Source organism: Anomaloglossus baeobatrachus, chromosome 7 (assembly GCF_048569485.1).
Source record: "Anomaloglossus baeobatrachus isolate aAnoBae1 chromosome 7, aAnoBae1.hap1, whole genome shotgun sequence".
NCBI lineage: Eukaryota > Metazoa > Chordata > Amphibia > Anura > Aromobatidae > Anomaloglossus > Anomaloglossus baeobatrachus.
This window is the reverse complement of record NC_134359.1, coordinates 87047332-87060585: the sequence shown is the minus strand read 5'-3', so window position 1 is coordinate 87060585 and position 13254 is coordinate 87047332.

Sequence of the window (13254 nt, the reverse complement as noted above, 5' to 3'; positions counted from 1 at the left end):
GGGTGCGCTAGAACAACGGTGGGTAGCCAGACTAGCCAACTACGACTTTACCATCAAGTATAGGGCTGGTCGTGTCAACATCAATGCTGATGCTCTCTCTCGAATGCCCCACTCGTCGGAAGGTGGGTGCGAAGATGATGACCTCGAGGAGATCGAGTTGCCTGCATTCCACCGGCCCTCGGTTGAGAAGATCCATGTCCATCAACAACGGGTGAACCTGGACCCGCTACCCAGCCAGAAGTGGCAAGAAGCTCAAAATCAGGCGCCTGCTGTCCGCCTAGTCAAGACCCTAGTGGAGCAAGGCGCTGCTGGGATGGACCCTACCGCTCCAGCGGAAGCCCAACGCTTGTGGAAAGAACGGGCCCGGTTGTACCTGCATCAGGGGAGGCTGTACCGGGAGCTGATCAACCCGAAGACCCATGAGAAGACCCGCCAGCTGGTCATTCCCCAAGCTGATGTACCCACCGTTCTGCAGGCGTACCATGATAGTGCCGGCCACTTCGGATGGAAAAAGCTGGAGATGCTGTTGAGGGAGCGGTTCTATTGGAGTGGAATGCGGGAATCGGTGGAGGCCTGGTGTCGGGAATGTGGTCCTTGTACGCTGAGAAGGAAGGATGAAGCCAGCCAGAAAGCCCCCCTCCATCCCATCGTGACACACCAACCGTTGGAGCTGGTCGCCTTGGACCATGTAAAGCTCACCCCCAGCCGAAGTGGGTACACCTACGCTCTGACCATAGTAGACCATTATTCCCGGTTCGTGGTGGTTGTCCCGGTCAAGGACTTAACCGGCCGTACCGCTGCGAGAGCGTTCCAGGCTTACTTCTGTCGGCCCCATGGATACCCTGAGAAGGTGCTCACCGACCAAGGCCCAGCCTTCGAGGCGGAGGTATTCCGCGAGTTCTGTCAGCTGTATGGTTGCAAGAAGATCCGGACCACCCCTTACCATGCCCAGACCAACGGTATGTGTGAGAAGATGAACCATCTGGTTCTGGGTCTCCTCAAAACGTTGCCATTGGAGGAGCGGAATCTGTGGCCGGAGAAGCTGCCCGACTTGGTTGATATGTACAATAATATCCCGTCCAGCTCAACGAAGTGCACCCCAGCGTATCTGATGAGGGCTCGGCCTGGCCGGCTGCCAGTGGACCTGGAAATAGGTCTGGAAGCCCCAGAGACACTCCCTACAACGGCTGACTGGGACGCCCGGCGGAGGGTGCAGTACCGACAGATTCAAGAGTATGTGGAGAAGAACCTGAGTCGGAGTCGAGAGCAGCAAGAGCGGCACTTCAATCAGAAAGCAGCTGCCGTCCCTTTCCAGCCTGGAGATGTGGTGTTGAAGCGGAAGAGAAAAACCCACAAGCTGGATGATCAATGGGAACAAGCCCCTTACATCATCCAACCCACAGGATGGGAAGATGGAAAGGCTTACCAGATCAGTCGTGACCAAGGGGGCACTTTGGCCACGGTTTCCCGGGACCATCTGAAAAGGTGCCCACCAGCCTTGAGAACCATGACGGAGGTGCCAACTCTTCCACCAGCGGAAAAGGCAAAAGAGGTGATTCACACTGTGATGGGTGACTTCCCAGCAGACTGGCCTATGCAGAACGGCGCGGTGATTCTTCCAGTGATACTGTTCCCACAACCCGTGGATGAAGAAGTGGTGGAAGCGGTCAACCGTGAGCCAGAACCGGTGCCAGTGCCCAGGGATGAACCTATGCCCAGCTCCCCTATGCCTCCGCCTGCCCCACACGATAGCCGGGAGGTGGAACCAATTGTTTCCTCTGCCCCACTGCCTAGTCCCACTGAGACCGGTCCCCGGAGGTCCACCCGTCCCAACCTAGGTAGACCCCCACTTAGGTACAGGGAAACCGTCCTTTAGAAAGGGGATCAGGAAGGCAGATATGTAAGTGTTGTGTTTGTTTGAAAAGTTGAAAAGTTTTGAAAATGAAAATGATGATTGAACCGTGTACTTAACCTGATTGTCTGCAGCTTGATTGAACCGGCCGGAGCCGGCACCGTTGTCCCCGTGGGGACTGTTTAAAGTTGCATGGAGGACTTTCCATGGACAAGCCCGTGAACTCTGCAGGGCAACCACAAACGTTAGTGGCTTGTAAATATGTTGGTTACCGTTACCGTTTTCCGCAATGCCGCCTCCGGAGAGGCAGGTTGGAGGGAGGGCCCTCAGCAGAGCAGGCTGAGGCCCAGCCACCAAAGGAACCGGTGGCTACCCTCTGGAGGGAAGGACAGATCCCGCTCGGGTAATGTGTGCTGGACTGTGGGTCAAGGGGTGCTGCCTGGGTTTTAGGGGCAGCATCAGGGCCAGGTTGCTTGGGTGGGAGAGAGCGGAAACCGTGACCGTAAACCGTTGTAACGTTGAAAGTAAATGTGCCTCCCGTCTTGGGAAGAGTTATTGAAAATGTATATATGTTAATTCAAATGTTATCTTTTTCAGAAAATAAAACCGGTGTAGGACGGCAGCCCGCGGACGGTCTGCATTTTGCTAAGGGGGAATGTGACGCCCTGGGCAAGCCAGGGGTCACAGGACACAACAACACCCGCACCCCACACCTCAGGTAGTGACACCAAAGCTAACCTACAAATCCTTGTTGCCTTCCTCCAGAGACTGATGATGCACACCAGGGGGTGGGCCAGGCGGTTGGCTCCGCCCACCGAGGAGATCACAGCTCTGGAGGCGGGAAAACCAGGCAGATAAGGAAAGGGAGAGGAAGTGTGAGGAGCTAAGTGAAGGAGTAAACAGCGAAGTGAAAGTAGAAGGAAGGAAAGTGGTAAGGGAGGAAAGCGAGAGTGGTGACAAGAAGGAAGACAAGCCTGAAGGGTCCAGCTTTGTGTAGGGCCAGATCAGCAAGGTCAGCGACGGCGGTGACCGTCTGGAGTGGGACCGTTCGGAAGTTCCTGGAAGGACCCCGTTGGCTGTGTGCCCGGTGGTCTGGAGCAGTGTTCCGAAGGACAGTCAGCACCAGGACAGGGGCCTTTCGGACCCCGGCAGGGCTAGGAGTCGTCAGATCTGCTAAATCCGTTAGTGAAGGGGACGTAGATCCCCCAACAACCAAGTCCCGATTGAAGGCAACAGCTCAACCGTTACCGAGGAGACACCGCCACCGCCAAGGCACCAGTTTCCTCAGGGCCAGCGCCTGCGGGCAAAGTGTGGAGCTCCTCCGGCCCAGATTGTAGTCGGGGAGCGGGTAACCGGTGGGAATCCACCGCTACCAATGGACTTAACATAGGTGCAGGGAAGAGTGACCATCACCGCCAATTACCGGGGAGAGCAAGTGCAGCCGTCTGTGGGACCGTCCTACCAGCCGTTTGGTTTACCGTACAAACTGTGTCCGTGTCTCAGGCTGAGTGAGTACCACCGTGCCGCAAGGCACCGCGCTGCCCCCGCGTCCCTGCGCCCACTAGGCCCTGCATCCCCCACCTCATCACCGGGCCCCGGGACCACCAACCCCTGCCCACGGAGGGGCAATCCAACAACTAGCTGCTCCCCCACCATCACTCCCGGGCTCCCCGCATCGAGCAGCGGTGGTGAAATCACCACAACCGTGGGTGGCGTCACGAACTGTAACAATCCCCATCACCCCCAACAACATCCCCTTTCACTCACGGGCGAGGAGTGCCGTTCGAGATAGCCCCCGGGATCCGGCTCACCGCTCGAGCCACCACTGAGCAGCAGCCGCCGGACCCGAGCAGAAGGGGTGAGCGTAGTGTGCTGACACCCTCCTCCCCGCCCGCGACAGATACGTAACGTTTTTTATTTTTTTTATTTAGGGGGGAGTGATGTATTAAAACCAGATTTTAAGACATACAATAAATCAATGTATATTTCTATTTAAATAGTTTAAAGCTTAAAAACAGTGTAAAAATACCATACATATGCAGGAAATAGGATTGATTGTAAACCAGAACAAGGCTGTCACGAGTGTGTCACGAGTGACAGACAGACATGTGCTTTCTGGAAATAGAAGGTCACAGCGTTTGGCTACGCAGAATGCTCCCTAACTTTCTATTGTTCCTGCTGTCAGTATTCATTATTATAGATAGCTTTCCTGCTGGATTTTCATCTCTCCCCCTTTTGGACCCAGCAGGAGCTCACCTTCCACCCAGCTGCTAATCATCAGTATTCTCTTGGTGCTTAAATACTCCCTTCTTCTTTGTGGTGACTGGTGCTGGTGATATTATTCAGTTAATTCTAGCTCTGGTTGCAAGCAGGTGGCTTGTACTCGTCTGTAGTATCATTGCTGAAGCTTTGCTGAACTCGTTACATACTGTAGATAGATATTTACATAGGTTGAAAAAAGACCTAGGTCCATCTACTTCAACCTTCCTCCACCAATTCTACATTTTGTCCCTAAGTCACTTATAACTGACAATGTTGTGTGTACTGAGGAAATCATCCAGCCTTTTTTAAAGGCTGTTATAGTATCTGCCATTACTACCTCTTGTGGTAGGGTATTCCACAATCTGAGTGCTCTAAAGGCCGATCGCACCCACCCCCGACTTTTGTGCATCACGGCAAATCGCTGCCCGTGGCGAACAAAATCGCTAGGCCCCGTCACACAGACTTACCTGCCTAGTGACGTCGCTGTGGTCGGTGAACAGCCTCTTTTCTAAGGGGGAGGTTCGTGCGGCGTCACAGCGACGTCACACGGCAGGCGTCCAATAGAAGCGTAGGGGTGGATAGCAGCCGCAGGAAAGTCACGCCCACCTTCTTGCCGGAGGACGCAGGTACGGTGTTGTTCGTTGTTTCTGGTGTCTGAAACATAGCAATGTGTGCTGCCTCAGGAACGACGAACAACCTGCGTCCTGAACCAGCAACGATTTTATGGAAATGAACTACGTGTCAACGATCAACGATAAGGTGAGTATTTTTGATCGCTAGCGGTCGCTTGTACGTGTCACACGCAACGACGTCGCTAACGAGGCCGGATGTGCGTCATGAATTCCGTGACCCCCAACGACATCTCGTTAGCGATGTCGTTGCGTGTAAACCAGCCTTAACTGTAAAGAACCCTTTCCTATTTAGCTGCTGGAATCACTTTTCTTCCAGCAGCTAAATAGGAAAGGGTTCTTTACAGTTAGAGCAGTCTGAGTCATCTGCGGATAAGTCTCCTATGTGTCCCTCTTGTGTCTTACTTTAACATTTAGTGGTATTGATGAAGAGCTCATCCCACCCGTTCCCTATTTAGGGTCCAGCACTAGGGTCAGGTACCCGGCTCGGCTCATAGGTGCGGAACCTATCTAGGGTGGTGAGGGACCCCAGAGACCAGCTGTAGGTTTAGTCAGGGGTCACCATCTCCCCCTTTCCTAGATGCAGGTGTCCTCTTCCCTTCCCTGTCGCCGCTCGCTTCGTACTTCCTCGTACCTAGCGTGACAAAGGCTGGGAAGATAAAACATGAAGGATTTGCTTCAATGTGTAACTGGATCTTGCAAATACCTGGTGATGTGCTCAGTTTTGCTCTGCTCCAATGAGTGGATCAGTAATCTATGGCTCACAGATGGGACTCCTCTGGTCTGGCTCCTCTTTTGATTAGCCGGCATGGCACAATGTCATCATTGTGACTTGAACACACAACGATAGACAACATCGGCTAAGCAAATGAGGAGCCACAGATGCTGGCAGGTAGGAGCTACTTCTTGGGGCTCCCATCTAGTGGCCATGGATTTCTGACCTGGCCACTGGGCCAGAGTCCTGCACATTTATTGGTTCATCTGTAGTAGATAGATGTCGGTCCTGACTTATATTCTTGGGCATCTTGGAAGGTTTGATAAAGGGTTGGACAGTTACTTAGCGCTATCTCCAAAAAGTAGCACTAGGTGGTTTTCTGTTCTTTACAAATGGTTTTCCAATGGAACATAGCCAGTAAGTCTCCATACAAAGCTGGTCTCCTTCAGATAAGTCAGTAGCCTCAAAGATGGAAATATGTTGGCCTCTTGACATAGATACAGATAAGGATTTGTTCATTTCTACATTGTGGTTTCATTTATTACATAAGTTACATCCCTATGCTGGATCCATCATAAGACAAAGATCAGTTGCGACTGATGACCACATTGACTGTCACCGCCCTCTCTCTGCATCTAGAGACTTGTGACAGAATCTGGGCCAGAGTCTCTCTGTGCTGTCTGATCTGAGACCCATCACATTAAATGTATTCCCATTCCTTTGGTGCTAAAAGGGTTAATGTCAGTTTTACTTTCCAGCAGCTTCTGACTCCTGGCCTCAGGTGTTTCCGGTTGGTGACCACTCCTTTCCCTTATATATGGTCACATCTCCCAGTAGAGGGGCCGGTTATTCTGATTCATTCTGAAATTAGGTTTCAAGGTGGAAGGAGCTGCTGGAACCCTTGTTGTGTGAAGTGGTGTAGGTTGCAGTCCTGGTGTCTGACTGCAACAGTAAAGTTGGGATTTCTCCTTTGTTATTTCCTCTGTCTGTTTTACCTTCCCTTCATGTTGTTTTAGTGCAGAGTTGGGACTAGCGATCCTCACCTGCCAGCTCACTAGCCACGGTTATTGCAGGGCTTCTTAGAATTTTAGGTATCTTGCTCAGCGACAGGTGTAGAACCTTTATAGGGCTTGCTAGGAGTGCAGGTTGCAGCTGCATGTGAGTGCAGGAGGTGTCCCATCATCTCCCTCCCTAGTGCCAGAGCCCACCATTGTTAAAGTGTCAACTGTGTACCCCTTGTTTGTTGTGGTGAAACCCCTGTTTGTTGTGTATCTGTCACGCTCCCCGTGTCCCAGCACCACTCCTTACCCACTGATCCAGCCCATGTGTTCACCAGTCATGGCTGCCGCTCCCGCTCTTGCTCCCCTGAGTCCTGTTCCTGGTCTCAGGAGTCTGACTCTGAGTATTAGCCTCATGGTTCTGTATAGGACCAGGCCGCGCCCACTCTCCTGGTCTTATAGGCCCAGCACACCTGAAGCAGGTAATGACATGGGGCTGTGCTGGGTATATAAGACTTGCCTTTCCATGTGGGCGGGTCCTGATCAACGTGTCTTGTAGCTAGTCTTATGAGCTAGGTGCTCAGGTCCCCTGGTGCCGTGTCCTGCTGACTTCTTGTCATTGCTCCTTGGTACCTATGCCTGTTTACATTACTGTCCTAAAGAACTCTGTGACTCTGGTGACCTGTTTATACTTGTCCCTGCCACGTCAGCGCTCCGGCTGCCGTGTACCCTGCCCTCCGGTGGGGTGCAAGGTCCAGTGGATCCACCTCCTGGGCCTACCAGTCTTCCCGGCCCTGACAGTATCTCGACCTTCCCCAAGTCCATACGTGACATTGACTTATCATAGGTTTATTTAGGTTCTGTTGAAATTTCTGTCGTTTTGACAAGAAAATTAGCGCAAACTCTTTTTTTTTTTTAAGGGAAAATATGAAAAAATGTGATTTTCTGATGTTGAGTATTCTGCTGATCTGAGCCGTCTTGATTTGTTGACTGCTGGTCGTCTGACATTTGACCACCTATGTTAGGACCACTTGAGCTGTCAGACACCACAGTCTGGGTTTTATAATGACATTAGGCTGATTATATTTAGTTCATTGATAAATATTTTACAAGATGATAATATAGAGCTTATGCAATAAAATATGTGTATATTTCCACCATAGTGTATACACCAGATTATGCTACCAATATCTGCTGAGTGAGGATCTGACCTCTGGGATATCAAAGGATACAGACCTAGCTTTGTATTTGGGAATTATAGCACTGTTCTTCAGTTAATAAAAGAAAGCCTTTGTTCTAGGCGCCATTGGTCGGACTGTCAATATCAGTCAACGACGGCATAGCATAGGGTTCTAGGTACAGATCCAACCAAAAGCAACAACCCAAAGTCCTTTTTGGGACAGGGGCTCTTTTTGGCAACAATCTGAACTGCAGAATATGTTGACTTGTTATTTCCAATATCAGACTCTACAGCAGGTCCCAAACCTGTAGCTCAAGAGCCACTTGTGGCGCGTGGGCTCATGTTATGTGGCAGGTTTAGCAAACAGCTATGAAGAGCTGATGGAGAATTTTGTGAATAGCCCCACACAGAAGAGCACATCGGGATGTGTGTATACAATAATGGTGGGGAGAGGGAATAAGTATAGTAAACTGGAGACAGGACGATACCGCCAGTTAGAGGAGACATGAAGCTGGGTGCAATAATGTGGGGAGGGTGCTTGATGCAAGATTACATAGGGTAGAGTGGGAACCCTTTGATGTAAGTATCCTGCCAATGCAACAAGGTTTCTGTGTGCTTTCTGGGGGAAGCTTTGCCCATCATTTCATTGGGACCGTGGGGCTCTTGGTGTCACTATTGTGTAAATTGGAGGTTTCCCATCTATTAGAGCTGAATATGGTGCTCAAGTTTAGAAAGGTTGGGGACTGTTGATCTACTGTCATCTCGATGACCACCAGTGATCCCAGTCTACTGCACTGCCCTCCACGCATAAGTGAGTCACGTCCCATTCAAGTACATTTATACCAGGGATTGGAGATTTTGTCTTTTAAGGTGGCTTTACACGCTACGAGATCGCTAAAGCGATCTCATTGGGGTTACGGAATTTGTGACGCACATCCGGCCACGTTAGCGTAGTCGTCTTTGCGTGTGACACCTATTAGCGATTTTGAATTGTTGCAAAAACGTTCAAAATCGCTAATCGGTGACATGCCCCCCTCTTCCCAATTATCGTTGCTTCTGCAGTAACGATGTTGTTCCTCGTTTCTGCGGCAGCACACATCGCTACGTGTGACACCGCAGGAACGAGGAACCTCTCCTTACCTGCGTGCCGCCAGCAATGAGGAAGGAAAGAGGTAGGCGGGATGTTTGTCCCGCTCATCTCCGCCCCTCCGCTTTGATTGGGCGGCCGCTTAGTGACGACGCTGTGACGCTGAACGAACCGCCCCCTTAGAAAGGAGGCGGTTCACCGGTCACAGCGACGTCGCAGAGCGGGTAAGTACGTGTGACGCTGCCGTAGTGATAATGTTCGCTACAGCAGCGATCAACACATATCGGCCGTACGATGGGGGCGTGTGCTATCACGCTCGACATCGCTAGCATCGGCTAGCGATGTCGCAGCATGTAAAGCCCGCTTTACTGTCACTTTCCCAGCTCCTTGAGAGTAGCTATTAAGATGTGATTTATTTTCCTCTGTCAGAGATTGCTCTCATCATGATTATGTCAACTACATGATGACTTCATTCAGATCACTTAGGAAATGCATTATTCACACCTTCTACTGTTGTGTGGAGATGTAATGATGACAATTTGACAAATATGTAACCTAACGTGTTCTCTAATTTAAAGAAGTTGGCCACTACTTGTTTATCGATAGGCCATGTTTAGGTAGGTCATCAATATCTGATCGGGAAGGGGGTGCACCATTCGGCACTATACATATGCAGACAGCATGTATGATTCCAAGCAGTCAGGCACGCTGTCAAACAGGATGGGGGCGCGGTCTGCCTGTAACCAATCACAGATGCCGGTACTGCCGGTGGATGGGGGAAGCAGTGCATATTCATGTGGTTAATGAGCAGCCCAGAAGTAGTGTTACAGTTGTGCGGAGACTGGTAAGCATAACGCTCCTGCAATATTCTTATTTTCTTTCTTTTTCTTTTATTTTATATTTGAATTACCCGAGTGGCAGGATCTGGATAGTTACCCACAGTTCTCTGAGAACTACGGGCTTCAGATTGGTTCATGGGTGCTAGGTTTTCTCACGCGGATCCAGACTTTTACAGTCTGGGTTATTAGAATCATGGAATCATAGAATGATAGAGTTGGAAGGGACCTCAAGGGCCATCGGGACCAACCCTCTGCGAGTGCAGGCTTTCCTAAATCATCCCAGCTATATGTTTATCCAGTTTCCGCTTTAAGATTTCCATTTATGGAGAGCTCACCACCTCCCATGGTCGCCTGTTCCCCTCCCTGACTGCCCTCAGTACCTCCGGGGGCCACCTGTTCCACTCCCTTACTGCCCTCACTACCTCCGGTGGCCGCCTGTTCCACTCTCTGACTGCCCTCACTACCTCTAGTGGTCGCTTGTTCCACTCTCTGACTTCCCTCGCTGTCAGAATGTTTTTCCTAATGTCTAATCTGAATCTCCTTCCTTTTAGTTTCATCCCATTGCTTCATGTTGTTCCTTGTGCTAATGAGAATAGGGTAGTTCCCTCTGCACTATGACTACCTTTCAGATATTTGTAGACCGCTATTAAGTCTCCTCTCAGCCTTCTCTTTTTCAAACTAAACATCCCTAGTTCTTTTAGTTCGGCCATCACTACTTGTTGTGCTTTTTTCATTTTAGAGATTGGCATATTTGTAAGTCCCACAGGTGCTACCCATGACATTTCCAGGAGGGATTTTCCGGTCGTTGATTCCTATATTATTCCCAATTACCCTTACCCGGTATCAATAATATCACGGACACTGCTTGCGACTTGGTAAAAAATGGCCACAGCAGCCCTTTATTGCCTATTGTTTACACACTAACACAAGGGGGCGCCGTCCAACGGGCGTCCCCAACATTTAACAATAGGTAATACCATAATAATAATAATACAGTACGTAATACAATACGTAACCCTGGGTAGGCCCGATCCAGAAACCACCTTCCACCACCAAAACATGATCCCTGGCCGCAACACACACCGGGCCGGAGATGAGGTATGAATCACCTACGGATCAATACCCCCCACCTTGCAGGACCCATGCCTGCAAGATCCTTGTAACCGGAGCCACTATATCCTACAAGTGACTCTCCAATCATATAACATTATCCGTTAAACCGCCTCTGGACCAGACCTACCCCCGCCATAAGTCCGGTCCAGAAGCCATACTCCACCACCAGAACACAATCCCTGGCCGCAACACACCGACCCAGAGATACGAGGCATTAATCACCTACGGATCAATACCCCAACCTTGCAGGACCCCATGCCTGCAAGATCCCTGTAACCAAAGCCACTGTATTCCGCAAGTGACTCTTTAATCACACAAACCGTCAGAAAAACACGATCCCTGGCCGCAACACACCGACCCAGAGATACGAGGCATTAATCACCTACGGATCAATACCCCAACCTTGCAGGACCCCATGCCTGCAAGATCCCTGTAACCAAAGCCACTATATCCTACAAGTGACCCTTCAATCACACAACCGTCAGAAACACGATCCCTGGCCGCAACACACTGACCCAGAGATGGGGGCATTAATCACCTACGGATTAAAACCCCCCCAAGAAGCATCAAGTATCAACCGTGTCTCAAAACCTTACATTCCTCTTTACCTCCAACTCAATATTATCCCCGGCTGCAACCTCCAGCCCAGAGATATGAGGCATCAATCACCTACGGATCAATGCCCCATGTGCATAACAGTAACTGTGACCTCAAAAACCTTAAAGCCCGTTAGCGACTTTAATCCAACAACATCCCCGAGCTGCAACCAGCCCAGAGATAAGAGGTATTAATCACCTACGGATCAAAACCCCTATGCCTTGCAGAACCACGTGCTTGCACTGCACTTGGATCCAGAACCATGACCCCAACCAGTGACTCCTCCTGCGATTACCATTTGACCAAAATGGATCACTGACCATAACAATGGTCCCATATTTAAATGAGGTAAAAGTCACCAAAGGAGTAATACCCTTACCCAAACCAAAAACACCTGTACTTTCAATTACCTATCACCTGGGGCACTATAGCCACCTGTGACTCCCTGGCAACCATCAACTCCTTAATATATAATCCTTGGCAACAACCCTGACCCATATATAAGGCATTGATCACCAACGGAGCAATACCTCCTCCCTGCAGACAACCTTGTACCTGCAGGTCACCAGTAACCGGAGCCACTGTACCTTCCCCAGTGGCTCTCCATCCAAACACCAGTAACAATTAGAGCTCCTCTGGACCAGACCTACCCCCGCTGCTGTGACAAAGGACATAATCCCCATTATTTATGCTGACCATACACATATACATCATACACATCATATACATATACATATATTCCCACATTACCCCCATCTTATTCACCCACTTCCAAGAATCCCAAATGACAATATACATCACAATCCACAAAGAAATCTCTTTTCTTTCGTTTTTTTTTTTTTTTTTCGTTTTATTTTATACACGACACTTTCTCCAATCCTTTCTTTTCTCATTTTTTTTTTTTTTGTAATGGCTCTTAAAATTGAATAATTATCCATGCATATAAACACACCAATAATAACAATACACAATAGAAGGGAGGGTGGGTGGGAAGCTGTCATCCAGGAAATGCAAAAGGAGGTAATTGACTCCCACCTCCTATTATATACACCATGAAGCTCTCTCCTTTACTACCACCACACGCCACCCCCTAACCAATCACCTTCTTTTCCTCATTGCTAAACGAACCAACACTGTTTAACCCCATCAACTCCCTACCCTCCGGACTGTCATGTCGCCCCTACACCCTATGGGTTCCATGGCTTTCTTGACATTTCCAGGAGGGATTTTCCGGTCGTTGATTCCTATATTATTCCCAATTACCCTTACCCGGTATCAATAATATCACGGACACTGCTTGCGACTTGGTAAAAAATGGCCACAGCAGCCCTTTATTGCCTATTGTTTACACACTAACACAAGGGGGCGCCGTCCAACGGGCGTCCCCAACATTTAACAATAGGTAATACCATAATAATAATAATACAGTACGTAATACAATACGTAACCCTGGGTAGGCCCGATCCAGAAACCACCTTCCACCACCAAAACATGATCCCTTGCCGCAACACACACCGGGCCGGAGATGAGGTATGAATCACCTACGGATCAATACCCCCCACCTTGCAGGACCCATGACTGCAAGATCCTTGTAACCGGAGCCACTATATCCTACAAGTGACTCTCCAATCAAATAACATTATCCGTTAAACCGCCTCTGGACCAGACCTACCCCCGCCACAGAACAGGCCACGTGACACCTTGCGTGACCTGGACCCCCACACACCCAACGTTTGCTCCCCCAACTTGCAAGCCAAACCAACCATTAAAACCTTTCCATCTATCACTTAAACTCTGAGCATCCAATATATGCACCAGCCAGCGTACCCAGTCCACCTTACTGCACCGCACTCCCCTGATCCTTGGTGGCAGGAGCCACCGGGTCCCTGTGACGGCCACTCAGGCCCACCATGCCACAAGCTCCCAAACTATACCGGAATCCACACCATGCCCCGCTGGCCTTATTATAACCAATTAAATGC